This window comes from Zingiber officinale, chromosome 2B (assembly GCF_018446385.1).
Source record: "Zingiber officinale cultivar Zhangliang chromosome 2B, Zo_v1.1, whole genome shotgun sequence".
Lineage (NCBI taxonomy): Eukaryota > Viridiplantae > Streptophyta > Magnoliopsida > Zingiberales > Zingiberaceae > Zingiber > Zingiber officinale.
In genome coordinates, this window is record NC_055989.1 from 19,041,441 (window position 1) to 19,061,787 (window position 20,347).

A 20,347-nucleotide genomic window follows, 5' to 3' on the forward strand; every position below is an offset into this window, starting at 1 on the left:
ATCACCCAGGCACCCACGGTTCGAGCCCCAGCTATGGCGAATTTGCAGGAATTTTTCCTCTAAATGGGGCACGCAACTAAAAGATGTTGGGCTTCTAGGATGCCCGCTGCGAGCCCTTCCCGATTTACCTTGGTGTCCGATGGAAAACTTTCGTGGGACCAGGTCGGTCATCCCCTGCTCGACGTTACTCAGCCTGGTTAATTATTTTTAAGACTAGCTTAACATTACAAGACAACATTGGGAAGATGTAGAACCAATATCATCACATCTAAAACCCTTATTGTCTCAATCATTTTGATTTTACAACACACATTACAAGAACTAAAACAAAAACATTTTAGATACAAGTCAATCACTAGAAGTCTTCTCTAACCGTATGAAAATGATAAGAAATCCACATGCGAGCTCAATTTGTTAGATGTTTAAAGCAGTCCCATTCCCACGCATTTATTGTTCGACCATAAATCTGAATATTTGCCAAATCTTGAATCTATCGATCAATTCCCTCATTGTCCATGGTATAAACAGGGATTTGACAGTTCTTATTGTTATTCTTTGGGTCATTTATTAGACTCAGATCATCTTCATCTTCCTTGTAAGTTTTCACATATGTTTCGGCACTTGCCAAAATCAATCTTTCTACCATAAAAAGCTGATAGTTGTTCTCGACCACCGAGTCGAATATGTTTGTAAAGTTCGATGAGCATGCCAATTTGTACCTGTTACAAAGTTTGCACTCACATACAAAAACCAACATATATCCAATGCAAAAGTGTACGAATAGATGAAGCAACAAAAACAACAAAAAGTAGTCCGGTGCATAAAGCTCCCGTTATGCGGGGTCTCGAGGAAGGATCCATTGTATGCAGCCTTGTCCGGCTTTTTTGCAAGAGGTTGTTTTCAGGATTTGAACCCGTGATCTTTTGGTCACAAAGCAACAACTTTACCGTTACAAGAGGTTGCACAAATAGATGAAGCAAAGAAGTTTATTTATTTCGATAGACAAAACATAAATTCCAGAAATTATAAATTTAAAGAACAGAGAGATTCTTATGAATGACAGAAACGGCACTTTGAAAATAGATTAAGAGATTGATAGACACATGGAAGTAGGAGGGTTGTAATCAAAGTTCATTCTTGTCATATTTTATGAATCTACTAAATCTTATTGCATTCTATAATAATAACAAGAATGAAAAGTTATCCATATGCGTTGAAGAAATTCTCCAGTGGTATCTCAAAATGCATCATTTGTCTGCCACAAGAACAAAATTCATCAAATGTTCTCATGTCACACGTTTGCAAGACTTTTGTGGCAAGTAGAGCAATGAAACTAAGAAAGAGTCACACGAGTCCAACACCAATTATTCATTTGAATGTCATAGAAACATCAGAGCTCATGAAAAAAGTGAATATCTCTGGAAGGGTTTGTGTCATAGAAACATCACAACCCTAACAAAAAGTGAATTTCTCTTGAAAGATATTTTACTTGTATTATGAGATAGTTATTAGCTATTTTGCAAGTCAAATAACAAATTTGGAGAACCAATACCTTATCTGCTACATTCCTTAGTCTTTTGGCAGCCATCGTAGGAAGAAAATCATGTGGTAGCAAAACAGAGCTGTGATTGGTTCGATCCTTGCACTCCATAAACCTGGATGTTCATCATGGTCAAGACTAGAGCTTGAAGATTCAAAGATCACGAACCATTTAACCATGGCGACATCTTGGGAAATAAAGAAAATTTCATGTGCGGATTACTTACCATGCAAGAGGACTCGCAGTGCGGTTAATTAGTAGCACATTTGAGTAGTGATTATTTTCGTTGAGATCACTCCTGCTAACTCCATTCACGTGAATCACTCCTTTTCTTCTTAATTTCGAATTTGTTGACAATATGTGTGACCATGCCTTTGAGTTGTCCGAAATCACTGGTATTTTACTTGAAATGAGATCCAAATCCTATAAAGAATCAAGAGAAGAAGAACTTGTAGCCCAACTAAAAAAATCAAGTTACCATAACCAATTGCATTGATTGAACCGATATCAGTGCAAAAATGTAAAGACAAGCACATAAAGCATAGTCGGGATAAGAATTCCTAAAAGAAAATTGGCCCAGGACACTAATTGAAAGATAAAGAGAAAAGGATAATGAATCTAGAAAGTGCATTTGATGAAGAAGATATTCAAAGGGAGCTTGATAAATGAAAGCATTTCAAACAAAAAGCCATACAAGGTTTCATACGAGTCATTGAAATGACATCTCTAATATTCTTAAATTCATTATACACTAAAAAATTAAGGTATCTTGCACAAAAAGACTGGCTCAGATTCCAGTCTCTTAGTCTAACTAAAACACGAAAACAGCTGCACAATTTTCATTCGATTTTAAATATAGAGAGGAATGTGCATATCTTTCAAGTTACAAGTAGATTTGATATCAAAGTGACAATCTAGCTATGTCAAATTGCTAAAGAAATTAAATATTAACAAAACATACATTAGACAAAGTGGAATGGAACCCACTGCACAACCTATCAGAAAGAGTATATGATCCACGGGAAAGATGCAGAAAGCTACATGAAAGAGTATATGAGCATAAGTTTACCCGCTATTGATTTTGTGTTTAGTGCAGCTTCCTTATATTCAAGAGGTTGAATGTCTTGATTTGTTTCAATGAATTTGATTGAGATGATAATCACAAAAAAGAATGCCGTTGGAACCGAAGAATCGCCATAACGGTGAGAGTTCGAGGTGCCGTTCACTAGATTCATCATTCTACCAGACAAACTAATTTAATAATGATATTTTAGAAAATACATTAAAATTTAATAAGGGGGACGTAGCTCAGATGGTAGAGCGCTCGCTTAGCATGCGAGAGGTACGGGGATCGATACCCCGCATCTCCATGAAATAATTTTTTAGTTTATGTTTTTTATTTTGTACGTGAAAGTTTACCTTGTGTCTTCGTTGCATTATCTCCACACATTGCATTTTCCTTTTTATTTGCAAATTAAATATATATACAGGAATTCATTTATACATTAAATAGCTGTTAGTATTAGGGAGGTTTAAAAATATATTAATTTTTGTTTAAAGTATTTGAAATTGATTGATTGGAGTGAAATACGAATACACACATATTGACACCCAATGAGATATTTTATCCCAAGATCTATTGAATCAAACGTCCATATAAGTACCAACTATACCAATCCATGAGAACGTCTGAAACGGATAGATGAAACTAAAAAATATTGAATCACTTTAAATCAATATTAATGTACTTTTCGAAGTCTTCTTAATGTATCTATGTCCTAAATTTGAATTCAATAACATAAATCGAGATAGTAGAAATTTTAAACTTACAAACACTTGATAAAATTTATCACAAACTTATTATAAGACCTACGGATAATACTATTCACTAACTACATTATCATTAGATTCCTAAAATTCCTTTGGTTTAAAAATTATTAAATTTTTTCAATTTCTAAATAGTATAACTTCATCAACCAATTTCTTCCAAAATTAACGGATGGATTAAAAACAATCTAAATCATTTGAAACTAAAATCAATCTGCTCCTATAAATTTATTTAATATATTTATACTTGGGATGAATGATTTTTTAAATAGGTAAATTAAAATTTTAAGATGAAATGAAGGGGTATACGGGAATGTAATACATGATTTTGAAATTATAAAAATTGAATATGTGAAATAGAAAATACTGAAACTTTTTCACACAATTCAGTGAAATGCCGTGTTAGATTTCAAGGATCTTAGGTTCATTTATAAAGGGTAGCAAATAAAAGGAGATCCCATATTCAATATATCATCAAATGAATATTAAAAAAAACATCCTATAAAAATTTTTAATTTAACTTTGTTTAATTTGAGTATTCAATATATTCAATATATATTCATCAAATGAATATATATTATATAAAAAAACATCCTATAAAAACATCCCATATTCAATATATTCATCAAATGAATATATTATATACATGTGAGTATCTAACTTTGTTTAATTTGAATATTATAATTTAACATATATAGACACTAAAGGTAAAATCTAATTAGTTTAAATTCGGAGCTTAAAAAAACTAAAATAAAATAACACCTGTATTTCAATTGGGGTGTCTGGATCAATTCTATGCGCTCGACAACACAGTTGTGGACTGTTCCACTACAAAAAAAAATAGCATTACCGACGGGTGTAAAATTCGTCGGAAAATTATACTCTGACGGAATTATTGTTCCATCGGTACATTTACCGATGGAATAACTAGTTCCGTCGGTAAATATATACCGACGGAAAAGTTATTACAATTTTCGCTATCCTAATCTATGAGCCCGACAACAGAGTTGTGGACTGTTCCACCGCGAACGATATATATATAGGTGCCCATCTTGTATTAGATTTATTTTTTAAAATTTATTTCTTTTAGCTCCTGAGTTAAGCCGATTAGATTTAAACTTTAGGGTTTAGGAGTTGGATTATAGTGAAATTAAAAAATTTTAAGTACCCATGGGGTATATAATATATGTATTTTGGGTGTTTAGGATTTACAATTTAAAGGAATAAATTTAAAAAAAAATATTGAGATGCTTGGATCAATTCTAGGCGCGTGAATTGTTCTGCCGCGAATGATCCTTGTAAATTTCTCATGAAGGAGATCAATGATCATAAGCAAAGGAAACCGGAAATCTCCATGTTTCAGGAGATACATTCTCTTGTGAAACATAGAACAAACACACTATTGTAAAACAACAAATTACTACAATCAAAGTTAACTGCGAAATTGAATCATTACCCGTTCAGCAAGCACGCAAGCTTTGCCAGGAGTCCCAACACCAACTGCAATTAGTTTAACTCCTGCTGCATCAAATTTGGATGAGTTTGCAGGTATCAAAAGAGAAGAGCTAAACTCACCAACAAAAACATCCAAAATGCCTCATGAGTGCAACCACTTAAACACACTAATCCACACAAAAGTAGTTGATCATGTATCAATCAATCTGCTAGGACAATGAAACGGAACATCTAACAATTGCCTAATCGAACAAACTAAGAGCAGGTGGTAATCAGATCTAGAGAAGAAAGATTTAGAAAATCAGTAGTTAGTATGAACGAGAGAAGGGAAAAAAGGAAGCAATTTGATATTTCGTTTTGGTCCCAGAGATCGCTGAGGAACAGGGCTCTACAGTGCCCCCGCCACGAATACACGGATACCATCAAGGGCATCCCGGGTTGCGGTCTCATTGATGCCACTAGTAGCGACTGCGACAGAGGAACCATGCGACGCAGCTTGAAGGATCGGCATCTGAAGCCGACTAGTGATGAGCCGAGTGAATCGGGGGATCAAACCCACAGATGGCTTCGGCGGACAATTCAATCAGCTTACGAGGGAGCGATACGGAGGGAGGGTGAGCGACGGAGGAGAGGTCCTGCTCGCCGACGCAGCTGCAGTGGCGAAGCAACAAACCTTAACAACCTCCATAACAAAATCTCAAGCAACAAGACTCTCCTTTCTTTTCCGCGGTCAAGGAGAAGGAGACGTGAGAAAGATCACGGTTTGCAATGTACTCTCTCCTCGTCTTAAAAAAAAAAACTCTAATGGCCATTTAGACCAGGTGGAGTTGTACTCTCGCCTCTTCTTACAAACAAAAAAAAATTGTAATGACCTTTTATACTAGATGGAGTTTAGAGTTTAGGGTTTAGAATTTAGTCCCTTATCGTTTGTTTTTGATTGACGGAGTGGAACTAGTGCTATAAAATAAGAGGCTATGGCTCTAATTTATTCATATCTTTCTCAGCTTTTTGGCTAAGATCATGTATAGTATTTGTTTTTATTAGTTTAATATCTAATACGAGGACCATTGGATCACTAAGATATTAAATTAATTTTTATTTTTGGGGAGAGATCATCTACTAGATCTTTCGTGTGTTATCCTTGTGTTGTACTATTGCAGGGTTCGTGTGTTAAGTTCAATTAAATTTTTATATTAAGGTGGTGTTTGGTTTAGAGGTTTGGAAATAAGGGAATGGATTCATTTCCAAACTTGGATGAAACCCACCCCCTCCCTTAGGTTTTGATGGAATGGGAATAAGAATTAAGTTTTGGACAAAAATAGCCTTAGTATATTTGTTTAATTTTTCTTTCATTTCATTCTCTCTCCTTGTTCTCTCTCATCATACTTTCTCTCTCTTCATTCTATCATCATATTTTTTCTTTCAACATATTTTATCTCTTCTTATTCTCTCTCATCACATATTCTTTACAATTTTCTCTCTCATCATACACTCTCTCTCATTATTTTCTCTCTCTTCATTCTCTCATTTTTTTCATCATACTTTTTCTCTCATCATTCGTTCTCTCTCCTGAATCTCTCTTACCATACTCTCTCTCCATATTTTATCTAATCACACTTTCTCTCTCTTCATTCTCTTCCATCACTCTCTCTACTTATTCGCTATCATCACACATTCTCCACCATTTTCTCTTTGTATTCTCTCTCATCACTCTCTCTCATTATTTTCTCTCTCATCACTCTCTCTCATTATTTTATCTCTCTTCATTTTTTCATCATACTTTCTCTCTCCTCAATCTCTCTTACCATACTCTGTCTCCATATTTTCTCTCATCCCACTTTCTCTCTCTTCATTCTTTTCCATCACACACTCTCTCCTCATTTTCTCTCATCACATTTTCCCTTTCTTCATTTTTTCCCATCACACATTCTCTCTCATCACATTTTCTCATCATACTTTCTCTCATCACATTTTCTCTCTCTTTATTTTTCCCAATTACTCTTTCTCTCTCGACATACTTTCTCTCTCATCATACTTTTTCTCTTCTCAATCTCTCCTATCAAGCTCTCTCTCCTCATTTTCTCTCATCATACTTTCCCTCTCTTCATTTTTTCCCATCACACTTTCTCTCTCATTATATGTGTCTCTCACATTCAATTTTACTTTCCATCTAATTTTTTCTCTTATTTTCCTCTAAGGGTAAAAAAGAAAATTTAAGTTCATTCCGATTGAAAATATTCAACTTACCAAACATTACTTTTAGGAATGATACCCAAGCTCACACTCATTCCCATTCCACAATACTATGATACCTATTCCCATTCCGATTCCTAGGAGAGAACCAAACACCACCTAAATTAAGTTTATTTTTAAATTATTTATTACAGTCCATGAAATTAAATCATAAAATTTTATATATTTTAAAATAAATACAAAACACATAAAAAATAATCAAATTTTTTACTGATTTAATTATTAATTTTTAGTTAATAAATAAGAAATTTTAAAATTATAATTGAATAAATTGATGTTTTCTTAGATGAAATTTTGAAATAATTTAATTAAAAATTTAAATTTGATTAGGTTATTCATTTTAAATTTTAAATGTTATCAAGTTCTCAATTTAATTAGTATCAAGTATTCAACTTGCAAATCCTCCAGCCATGAAAATTTTTAACTGGCCTGTCAGTCCAGTGTTCATAGATCAACCGTCCATTAGAGAAAATTCATCCGTTAATTCACCAAGATTTAAACATGATCCTTAAATATTTGAGAAACTAAAAAAGTGACATACCGTGGTACTATTACACAAGAACAACCTTATTTATTGCTTAAAAATTATTCAATTAGTTATTAAATTTAATAATTTAAACTTATTTTATTTTATTTATTTAACATGTTTATAAAAAGTTATTGATGATTAATATTCACTAATATACTTGTTCAAATTGATTCATAAGTTATTGAAACATGCCCAATTAATTAAAATTGTGTTGTATTGAACGCACATAAATAATTCCATATTAAATTGAACACCAAACTTATTTTTGAACCATTGGTTCATTTACTGCCCTATCCGACACGCTTGGGATATGCAACGAGGGCAGAATGATAGCGCACGCTTGGGATATGTACCGAGAGCACAATGTTGTTACCATCTCGATGATCTTGAACCAACTCCAGACCAATGCTTTAGATAAACATGCTCGCTCAGTCAAACTGATAAGTAAATTGTTCGGTCACACTGAAAGAACAAGCCAAATGAAAGGCCATGGGGAAACCCTAACCCTACGGTCTACGGAGGGCCCTAACTATAGGAGAGTAACTCGAGGGGTGATTAGCTTGCGGGTTAGATTAACAAACATGTTAAGGTGCTTTCATACTAGGAAGCAACAGAGTTGGGAAAGTTGGCAACAAAGTTCTTTAATATATTTTGCAATGGGAGAAGGAAGCACGATGGCCAAAGTAAGATTGACTTTCCACATCTCTTCCCTCCAGGCCATTTCAAGTAGATATAAAAGAAACAAAAGGAGTTCAATAGGATGAACCCAGCATATCAAATGAGAACCACCAAAACCTCAAGAGTAAGATGCATGAATTGAGACTTCCTCCTCAAAATATTTGACAGTATGATTTATCATGTCTGAAAATTGAAAAGAGGGCATGCTGGCAATGGTGACTTGGTTATTGATTGGAATAGGACTTTTTACTATGAGAAAAAGTTTTCCTTTGATCTCGCACACACTAAAACAAGTAAAAAAAAACGTTAGTGCCCAAAAACCAGGGGAAGTCTTTGGCGATAGCCCTCCGACGCTAATGACGCAAAGCCTCTGCGAGTGGCGACCATGAGCACAGCCACCGGCCAAATCGGAGACAACTCCGTGGGTGTCCCTCAAGGCCTACGACGTCGGTAATTGGGGAAGTTCGCGACATGGACGCTATCTTTCTATGAGTTGGCAACAGGCAACAAAATCGATCGGAGCGGCAGCAAACAAGAGCAAAAGGAAGGGGTAGCAATTTTAAACAGGAGATTTGTCATGCATTTACAACTAACTATATGCTCTGATACCATTGTTGATACTCAATATGCATGAATCAAAATGAATTAAAATGGTAAACACTTACAACAATCTCCCGCAGATCTACAATCGGTGACGATTGGATTTGCTGTCGGGAGATCAATCATAGGATCGGAAGGCTCTCCACAATTCCACGAACCAAATCCCACCGTCTCAAATGTTCTTCTCACTCTCTCGTTGTCTCTTTCTCTACACCGTGAATCAACCCCCCAATGATCCTTGGACGTACCCCTTATAAAGGAAAATAATCCAAGGATATAATGGACTTTTCCATTAAGAGTAGTGGGGAACGTGGGCATGTTCCCACGTTCCCCATTTCCTATAGGATCCGCATCTGAAGCCAACAAGTGACGAGCCGAGCGAATCGAGGGATCAAACCCATAGACAGCTTCGGCGAAGAATTGGATCAGCTTACGAGGGAGCGAGGAGGAGAGAGGGTGATCGATGGAGGAGAGGTCCTGCTCGTCGACGTAGCTACAGCGGTGAAGCAACAAATCTTAACTGCCTCTAGAACAAAATCGCAAGCAACAAGACTCTCCTTTCTTTTCCACGGCCAAGGAGAAGGAGACGTGAGAAAGATCACGGTTTGTAGTGTACTCTCGCCTCTTCTTAAAAAAAAAAACTCTAATGGCCATTTATACCAGGTGGAGTTGTACTCTCGCCTCTATTTACAAACAAAAAAAACTGTAATGACCTTTTATACTAGGTGGAGTTTAGAGTTTAGGGTTTAGAATTTAGTCCCATATCGTTTGTTTTTGATTGACGGAGTGGAACTAGTGCTATAAAAGAAGAGGCTATGACACTTTCTCATTCATACCTTTCTCGGCCTTTTGGCTAAGATCAAGTGTAGTATCTGTTCTTATCAGTTTAATATCTGATACGTGGACCATTGGTTCACTATGATATTAAATTAATTTTTATTTTGGGGAGGGATCATTACAGTAGCTTGCTATTGGATCCTTCACGTGTCATCCCTGTGTTGCACTATTGTAGGGGTTCGACGCACCTGACCAAGATAAATTAAAATTTTCTATTAAATTAAGTTTTTTTTAAATTATTAATTATAGTGCAAGAAATTAAATCTTAAAATTTTATATATTTAAAAATAAATACAAAACACATAAAAATAATTGAATTTTTTTACTGAATTAATTATTAATGTTCAGTTAATGAATAAGAAATTTTAAAATTAGAATTGAATAAATTGATATTTTCTTAGAGTAAATTTTGAAATAATTTAATTAGGTCCTTCAATTTAATCGAAATAACTTAATTAGTGTGGTTTTTTTTTAATTTGGTAAGAAAAAATGATTTTACTCCGCCGAAGAAAGATAAATCACTTACCAAACAACTTTCTAATAGAGAAAATTCAAGTATTCAACTTACTAATCCTGGGATGGTCAATCCAACCATAAAAGTTTTCCACCGGTCCATCAATCCATTGTTCTTAGATCAATCATCCATTAGAGAAAATTCATTCATTAATCCATCGAGATTTAAACTCAATCCTTAAATATTTGGGAAATTAAAAAAAGTGCCTTACCGTGGTACTATTACACTAGAACAACCTTATTTATTGTTTGAAACTTGTTCAACTATTTATTAAATTTAATTATTTTATTTTATTTTATTTATTTAACATGTTTATAAAAAAGTTATTGATGATCATTATTCACCAACATACTTGTTCAAATTTATTCGTAAGGTATTGAAATTGTGTTGTATTGAACGAACAAAAATAATTCCTTATTAAATTGAACACCAATCTTATTTTTGAACAAATGGTTCATTTATCGCCCTATCCAGCACGCTTGGGATATGCAACGAGGGCACAATGATAGGGCACACATGGGATGTGCACCGAGAGCACAATGTTGTAACCATCTCGATGATCTTGAACCAACTCCAGACAAATGCTTTGGATAAATAGGCTCGCTCAGTCAAACTGATAAATGGATCACTGAAAGAACATGTCAAATGATAGACCATGGTAAAACCCTAACCCTACAGTCTACGGAGGGCCCGAACTATAGGAGAATAACTCGAGGGGTGATTAGCTTGCGGGTTAGATTAAGTAACATGTTAAGGCACTTTCATACCAGGAAGCAACATAGTTGGGAAAGTAGGCAACAAAGTTCTTTAATATATTTTGCAATGGGAGAAGGAAGCACAAAGGCCAAAGTAACATTGACTTTCCACATCTCTTCCCTCCAGGCTATTGTAGGTAGATATAAAAGAAACAAAACGAGTTCAATAGGATGAACCCAGCATATCAAATGAGAACCACTAAAACATCAAGAGTAAGATGCATGAATTGAGACTTCCTCCTCAAAATATTTGATAGTATGATTGATCATGTCTGAAAATTGAAAAGAGGGCATGCTGGCAATGGTGACTTGGTTATTATTTGGAATAAGACTTTTTACTATGAGAAAAAGTTTTCCTTTGATCTCGCAAACACAAAAACAAGTAAAAAAAATGTTAGTGCCCAGAAATCAGGGGAAGTCTTTGGCGATAGCCCTCTGATGTTAATGACGGAAAGCCTCAGCGAGTGGCGGCCATGAGCCAAGCCACCGGCCAAATATGAGACAAACTCCGTTGGTGTCCCTCAAGGCCTACGACGTCGGCAATTGGCGAAGTTCGTGACATGGACGCTATCTTTCGATGTGTTGGCAGCGGGCAACAAAATCGATCGGAGCGGCAGCAAACAAGAGCAAAAGGAAGGGGTAGCAATTTTAAGCAGGAGATTTGTCATGCATTTATAACTAACTATGTGCTCTGATACCATTGTTGATACTCTAAATGCATGAATCAAAACGAATTAAAATGGTAAACACTTACAACGATCTCCCGCAGATCTGCAATCGGCGAAGATTGGATTTGCGGTCGGAAGAGCAATCTTAGGATTGGAATGCTCTCCACAATTCCACGAACCAAATCCCACCATCTCAGATGTTCTGCTCTCTCTCTCGTTGTCTCTTTCTCTACACCGTGAATCGTCTCCCATGATCCTTGGACGCACCCCTTATAAATAGGCTCGTTTAGTCAAGTTGATAAATAGATCACTGAAAGAACATGCCAAATGAAAGACCATGGGAAAACCCTAACCCTACGGTCTACGGAGGGCCCGAACTATAGGAGAATAACTCGAGGGGTGATTAGCTTGCGGGTTACATTAACTAACATGTTAAGGCGCTTTCATACCAGGAAGCAACAGAGTTGGGAAAGTAGGCACCAAAGTTCTTTAATATATTTTGCAATGGGAGAAGGAAGCACAAAGGCCAAAGTAAGATTGACTTTCCACATCTCATCCCTCCAGGCTATTGCAAGTAGATATAAAAGAAACAAAACGAGTTCAATAGGATGAACCCAACATATCAAATGAGAACCACCAAAACCTCAAGAGTAAGATGCATGAATTGAGACTTCCTCCTCAAAATATGTGACAGTACGATTGATCATGTCTGAAAATTGAAAAGAGGGCATGCTGGCAATGGTGACTTGGTTATTGATTGGAATAAGACTTTTTACTATGAGAAAAAGTTTTCCTTTGATCTCGTACACACTAAAACATGCAAAAAAAATGTTAGTGCTCAGAAACCAGGGGAAGTCTTTGGCGATAGCCCTCCGATGCTAACGATGCAAGGCTCTGCGAGTGGCGGCCATGAGCACAGCCACCGCCCAAATCAGAGGCAAACTCCGTGGGTGTCCCTCAAGGCCTACGACGTCGACAATTACGGAAGTTCGCAACATGGACGCTATCTTTCCATGTGTTGGCAACAGGAAACAAAATTGGTCGGAGCGGCAGCAAACAAGAGCAAAAGGTAGGGGTAGCAATTTTAAACAGGAGATTTGTCATGCATTTATATCTAACTATGTGCTCTGATACCATTGTTGATACTCTAAATGCATGAATCAAAACGAATTAAAATGGTAAACACTTACAACGATCTCCCACAGATCTACAATCGGCGACGATTGGACTAGCTGTCGGAAGAGCAATCATAGGATTGGAAAGCTCTCCATAATTCCACGAACCAAATCCCACCATCTCAAATGTTCTCCTCACTCTCTTGTTGTCTCTTTCTCTACACCGTGAATCGTTCCCCATGATCCTTGGATTCACTCCTTATTAAGGAAAATAACCCAAGGATATAATGGACTTTTCCATTAAGAGTAGTAGGGAAGTGGACATGTTCCAACGTTCCCATTTCCTATAGGATCGACATCTGAAACTGACTAGTGACAAGCCGAGCGAATCGGGGGATCAAACCCACAAACAGCTTCGCCGAAGAATTTGATCAGTTGATGAGGGAATGAGGCGGAGAGGGGGTGATCGATGGAGGAGATGTCTTGCTTGTCGATGCAGCTGCTGCGACGAAGCAACAAACCTTAATTGCCTCCAGAACAAAATCGCAAGCAACAAGACTCTCCTTTCTTTTCTGCGGCCAAGGAGAAGGAGACGTGAGAAAGATCACGATTTGCAGTGTACTCTCACCTCTTCTTAAAAAAAACTCTAATGGCCATTTAGACCAGGTGGAGTTGTACTCTCACCTCTATTTACAAACAAAAAAAAACTGTAATGACCTTTTATACTAGATGGAGTTTAGAGTTTAGGGTTTTAGAATTTAGTCCCATATCGTTTGTTTTTGATTAACGGAGTGGAAGTAGTGCTATAAAAGAAGAGGCTATGACACTTTCTCATTCATACCTTTCTCGGCCTTTTGGCTAAGATCAAGTGTAGTATCTGTTCTTATCAGTTTAATATCTGATACGTGGACCATTGGTTCACTATGATATTAAATTAATTTTTCTGTGGGGAGGGATCATTACAGTAGCTTGCTATTGGATCCTTCGCGTGTCATCTCTATGTTGCACTATTGTAGGGGTTCGGCGCACCCGACCAAGTTAAATTTAAATTTTATATTAAATTAAGATTATTTTTAAATTATTAATTACAATCCATGAAATTAAATCTTAAAATTTTGTATATTTAAAAATAAATACAAAACAAATAAAATAATTGAATTTAATGAATAAGAAATTTTAAAATTAGAATTGAATAAATTGATGTTTTCTTAGATGAAATTTTGAAATAATTTAATTAAAATTTTAAATTTTATTATGTTATTCAATTTAATCGAAATAACTTAATTAGTGTTTTTTTTTTAATTTGGTAAGAAAAAATGATTTTACTCCGCCCAAGAAAAGATAAATCACTTATCAAACAACTTTCTAATAGGGAGGACATTTAATCCTTAGGGAATAAAACACATAAAACACCTGTATCACTCGAATACCAATTAATTCGGCTTGAAGCAAAGATTTTATAAAAGTTCGGCTTGAAGCAAAGATTTTATAAAAAAAAATTAATTCGAGCCTAACCCCAATCTGAATACAATTCGAAATCTTTAAATATGAATCTAAATAATTCGACCAACTTGAATAACTTAATTAAAAATAAATTTTTGCTTGTTATTTTTATTATAATTTTTTATTTTTATCTCAATAATTTATCATTATTATACTAGCTTTAATATTGATATTCATAATTTTAAAAATAAAATTTGATTTAATTTTAAAAAGATTTATTAAATCCTAAATTTAGGCTAATCCTAGTCAATCTGGACTCCGATCCAATCATAGTACAACTTAAAAATCCTCCGTTCTAAATATGAAAATTTCTAATTCAAGTTGGATATTTTTCGGGTTGACTTGGATTTACGGATTAGATTTATTTTTGACATCCCTAATTATAAATTATTAAGAAAATTTAATGAAATTTTGTTCCTAGTTCTACTTTATATCCACACAACTCAGCTACCAGCCCAATGTGTATGCTATTATAAAATTTATATAAACACAAAATATATATCATGCCAGGCCGAACAAAATCTATATATATTTAGATATTATTACATTTTTAATTTGAAATTGATTGATTAAAATTTTTATATTTTAAAGTTTATTTATTTGATTAATGAGTTTAATATTACAGTTTTTTTAAAAAAATTTATTTACAAATTTAATAACAAGTTTGTTAATAAATATAGTTTACAAGTTTTGTTTGTGAATATAATTTTTGAATAATTTAAAATCTTTGTTTTTAAGAAATTTATTTATTTTTTTAATGAATTAATCAAGCTTATCTATTTAATTCATATCGAATAAATATAAATAAATGATTATCGAGTTAAACACTAAATTTTCTCATAAATGTTTAATTTATTTTTGTTATCGAATATATAGATAGTGGAAATTGTATTTGAATTTTAAAAAAGATAAAATTATGATGTTATTTCTAGATCTCATTTGATCAGTTAAACTTATGAGTCTGAGAAATTTCTATCATTTTGATTTTTTTTCATATTGTAATAGAAAAAAAAATATTGTTATCCCTCATAATTTGTCGATTTTTTTAGAATGCATCTTTATGGTTTTTGAATCATTCATTTACCTTTACAATAGTTTTAATTTATTGAGTGCAAGTTTTTTTTTACAATTAACTTAAGCCATATAAATTTAGAATTTCCATTATTTTTTAATGTTACAAACTTATATTTGCAATTCGTATACATGTCATAAAACCAAAAAGCTAATAATCTCTTAGAATTTAACTACCATGTTGGAGATAGAGATGTTCTTTGTATATATTACAAGAAGTTAACAAGTTAATGACGAGTTCCTCTAACAAATAGATCTTTGCCATTAGATGATCTCGATAGGTTGAGTACAAGCAATGAGTCCATTTTTGCCCACCATATCAAAGATTGAACTAATTCTAGCATGCCTTATCGCGTCTTGAATTGGTTCGCTCAAATCATACATTTTTTATTGTATTGATACTGACAAATCTAAGATTTGCACCCTAAAAGTAAGTTAATTTGATAGGAATATTATAGCGAGGATTTGAGTTATGAAGTCTGATTTAATGATTTTTGATGAATGCATATATTTGCAATGCTGAAGAATACTTTTGAGTCGCGAGATTTATCCCATCGCCATTAGTGTTCAATCAACCTAATCATGGAGCCTCCGAGGCTATGGTGCAGCGGCAGGGCATCTACACCCACGGTTCGAGCCCCAGCTATGGCGAATTTGCAGAAATTTTTCCTCTAAATGGGGCACGCAACTAAACGATGTTGGGCTTCTAGGCTGCCCGCTGTGAGCCCTTCCCGATTTACCTTTGTGTCCGGTGGAAAACTTTCGAGGGACCGGGTCGGTCATCCCATGCTCGGCGTTACTCAGCCTGGTTAATTATTTTTAAGACTAGCTTAACATTACAAGACAACATTGGGAAGATGTAGAACCAATATCATCACATCTAAAACCCTTATTGTCTCAATCATTTTGATTTTACAACACACATTACAAGAACTAAAACAAAAACATTTTAGATACAAGTCAATCACTAGAAATCTTCTCTAACCGTATGAAAATGATAAGAAATCCACATGCGAACTCAATTTGTTATATGTTTAAAGCAATCCATTCCCACGCATTTATTGTTCGACCATATATCTGAATATTTGCCAAATCTTGAATCTATCGATCAATTCCCTCATTGTCCATGGTATAAACAGGGATTTGACAGCTCTTATTGTTATTCTTTGGGTCATTTATTAGACTCAGATCATCTTCATCTTCCTTGTAAGTTTTCACATATGATTCGGCACTTGCCAAAAGCAATCTTTCTACCATAAAAAACTGATAGTTGTTCTCGACCACCGAGTCGAATATGTTTGTAAAGTTCGATGAGCATGCCAATTTGTACCTGTTACAAAGTTTGCACTCACATACAAAAACCAACATATATCCAATGCAGAAGTGCACGAATAGATGAAGCAACAAAAACAACAAAAAGTAGTCCGGTGCATAAAGCTCCCGTTATGCGGGATCTCGAGGAAGGATCCATTGTATGCAGCCTTATCCTGCTTTTTTGCAAGAGGTTGTTTCCAGGATTCGAATCCGTGATCTTTTGGTCACAAAGCAATAACTTTACCGTTGCAAGAGGCTGCACGAATAGATGAAGCAAAGAAGTTTATTTATTTCGATAGACAAAGCATAAATTCCAGAAATTATAAATTTAAAGAACAGAGAGATTCTTATGAATGACAGAAACAACACTTTGAAAATAGATTAAGAGATTGATAGACACATGGAAGTAGGAGGGTTGTAATCAAAGTTCATTCTTGTTCATATTTCATGAATCTACTAAATCTTATTGCATTCTATAATAATAACAAGAATGAAAAGTTATCCATATGCGTTGAAGAAATTCTCCAGTGGTATCTCAATATGCATCATTTGTCTGCCACAAGAACAAATTCATCAAATGTTCTCATGTCACACGTTTGCAAGACTTTTGTGGCAAGTAGAGCAATGAAACTAAGAAAGAGTCACACGAGTCCAACACCAATTATTCATTTGAATGTCATAGAAACATCAGAGCTCATGAAAAAAGTGAATTTCTCTGGAAGGGTTTGTGTCATAGAAACATCACAACCCTAACAAAAAGTGAATTTCTCTTGAAAGATATTTTACTTGTATTATGAGATAGTTATTAGCTATTTTGCAAGTCAAATAACAAATTTGGAGAACCAATACCTTATCTGCTACATTCCTTAGTCTTTTGGCAGCCATCGTAGGAAGAAAATCATGTGGTAGCAAAACAGAGCTGTAATTGGTTCGATCCTTGCACTCCATAAACCTGGATGTTCATCATGGTCAAGACTAGAGCTTGAAGATTCAAAGATCACCTAGCAGAGTATCAGACCATTTAACCATGGCGACATGGTGGGAAATAAAGAAAATTTCATGTGTGGATTACTTCATTATACTCAAGAGGTTGAATGTCTTGATTTGTTTCAATGAATTTGATTGAGATGAAAATCTTTAATCAACATCAAACATTTTAAATTCACATAATCACAAAAAAGAATGCCCTATACATGGAACAACAAGGCACCAAATTCAACGAGTTTGCTAAAAATGAGTTGAGATTCAATCATGAAGTAAATTAGTTTCTATTGACTTCAAATAATGTAAAAGGAGTTGAGTAATTGTACATTCCATCTGTATTTGGATTTCCGCTTTGGTGCAGGATCCTTGTTATGTGTTGGATTGATGCACATTCTAGAAGGCATCACAAATACTCTGCAAATTTTTTAAACAAGCATAATGTCAGTACAAAACAACTATTAATTAATTCCTCCATCTAGAATTCTTCCTACAAATTTTTTATACGCAAGGAGTGAACTTTAACACCCAAATCAAATGCTCAAAGGCAAATCTTCATAATCCCAGAAACTTGGAGTGTTCTTAATTCCAATTCAACGAATCAAAGAAGATCATCCACAATAGTGATGGAATATTAAAGCAAGGTAGTAGACCAGAAGAGAAATTGATGGGACCTTCCGAGGAAGAGGGCTTCTTGGAGGGTGCATCGGAGGCTGGACTCATGGTGTCGCAGTGCTTTCCGGGGCAATCAATGCGGTCGCCCCAATACAAGTACTTGCTCTCCACCACCGCCTTGGCGGCTTCCCTCGACGACGCGAAGGAAGCAGGGATCGCAGAGGAGAAGGCAACCCAGAGGAGCACGAGGGCAGCGACAGAGATGAGGAAGAGTTATACGACGAGATGCCGTTGGAACCGAAGAATTGCAATAACGGTGAGAGTCCGAGGTGTCGTTCACTAAATGCATCAATCTACGAGACGAACTAATTTTGTAATGATATTTGAGAATATACATTAAAATCTATTAATGGGGATGTAGCTCAGATGGTAGAGCACTCGCTTAGCATGCGAGAGGTATAGGGATTGATACCCCGCATCTCCACGTAATATTTTATTAGTTTATGTTTTTTATTTTGTATGTGAATGTTTACCTTGCGTCTTCGTTGCATACTATTGTAAAACAACTTATTACTACAATCAATCTCCTCTCCTGAAACATAGAACAAACATATTACTACAATCAAAGTTAATTGCAAAATTGAAATCATTCTCATGAGCGCAACCATTGAAACACCCTAATCCACACAAAAGTAGTTGATCATGTATCAATCAATCTGCCAGGACAATGAAACAGAACAGCTAACAATTGCCTAATCGAACAAACTAAGAGCAGCAATTTGATATTTCATTTTGGTCCTAGAGATCCCTGAGGAACACGGGCTCTCTAGTGCCCCCGCCGCGAAGACACGGATGCCATCAAGGGCATCCCGGGTCGCGGTCTCATCGACACCGACGGTAGCGACTGCGGCAGAGGAACCAGGCGACGCAGCTCGAAGGATTGGCATCTGAAGCTAACTACTGACGAGCTGAGCGAATCGGGGGATCAAACCCACAGTCGGCTTAGGCAGAGAATTCGATTAGCTTACGAGGGAGCGAGGCGGAGAGAGGGTGAGCGACAGAGGAGAGGTCCTGCTCGCCGACGCAGCTGTAGCGGCGAACCAACAAACCTTAACTACCTCCAGAAAAAAATCACAAGCAACAAGACTCTCCTTTCTTTTCCATGCCAAGGAGAAGGAGACGTGAGAAAGATCATGGTTTGTAGTGTACTCTCGCATCTTCTTAAAGAAAACTCTAATGGCCATTTAGACCAGGTGGACTTGTACTCTCGCCTCTTCTTGCAAAAAAAAAAAAAAACCTGTATTGGCCTTTTATACTAGATAGAGTTTAGAGTTTAGGGTTTAGAATTTAGTCCCATATCATTTTTTTATATTGACGGAGTGGAACTAGTGCTATAAAAGAAGAGGCTATGGCTCTTTCTCATTCATACCTTTCTCGGCCTTTTGGCTATGATCAAGTGTAGTATCTGTTCTTATCAGTTTAATATCTGATATGTGGACCATTGATTCACAATGATATTAAATTAATTTTTGTTTTGGGGAGGGATCATTATAGTAGCTTGCTATTTGATCCTTTATGTGTCATCCCTGTGTTGCATTATTGCAGGAGTTCGGCACATCCAACCAAGTTAAATTAAATTTTTATATTAAATTAAGTTTATTTTAAAATTATTAAGTATAGTCCATGAATAAGAAATTTTAAAATTGGAATTGAATAAATTGATGTTTTCTTAGATGAAATTTTGAAGTAATTTAAATAAAATTTTAAATTTGATTAGGTTATTTAGGGTGGTTTATTTTTTAAATTTGGTTAGAAAAAATGATTTTAATACACCCAAGAAAGATTAATCATGTACCAAACAACTTTCTAAGAGGGAGGGGCTACACCATGGGGTTAGAGTTTGGCCGGTTGGTTTTTTTAAATGTTATCAAGTTCTCAATTTAGTTGGTATCAAGTATTCAACTTTGACTAATCTTGGGATGATCAATCCAGCCATGAAAATTTTCCACCAGTCCATCAATCCGGTGTTCTTAGATCAACCGTCCATTAGAAAAAATTCATCCGTTTATTCACCGAGATTTAAACTCGATCC

The 20,347-nt window shown here is 35.3% G+C and overlaps 4 non-coding genes and 1 pseudogene across 4 annotated transcripts; all 5 read left to right on the forward strand.

Moving 5' to 3' along the window:
* The first annotated feature begins 2,837 nt into the window (after positions 1-2,837).
* TRNAA-AGC lies at positions 2,838-2,910 on the forward strand. The gene has a single exon. It is a non-coding gene; the product is annotated as a tRNA-Ala (tRNA).
* Positions 2,911-5,813: 2,903 nt separating this feature from the next.
* LOC122049731 lies at positions 5,814-5,998 on the forward strand (annotated as a pseudogene).
* Positions 5,999-9,714: 3,716 nt separating this feature from the next.
* Positions 9,715-9,912, forward strand: LOC122049806. Its single transcript, XR_006131062.1, has one exon. It is a non-coding gene; the product is annotated as a U2 spliceosomal RNA (small nuclear RNA).
* A 3,696-nt stretch (positions 9,913-13,608) lies between these two features.
* Positions 13,609-13,805, forward strand: LOC122049817. The gene has a single exon (XR_006131073.1). It is a non-coding gene; the product is annotated as a U2 spliceosomal RNA (small nuclear RNA).
* Positions 13,806-19,680: 5,875 nt separating this feature from the next.
* On the forward strand, positions 19,681-19,878 carry LOC122050031. Its single transcript, XR_006131251.1, has one exon. It is a non-coding gene; the product is annotated as a U2 spliceosomal RNA (small nuclear RNA).
* The last annotated feature ends 469 nt before the right edge of the window (positions 19,879-20,347 follow it).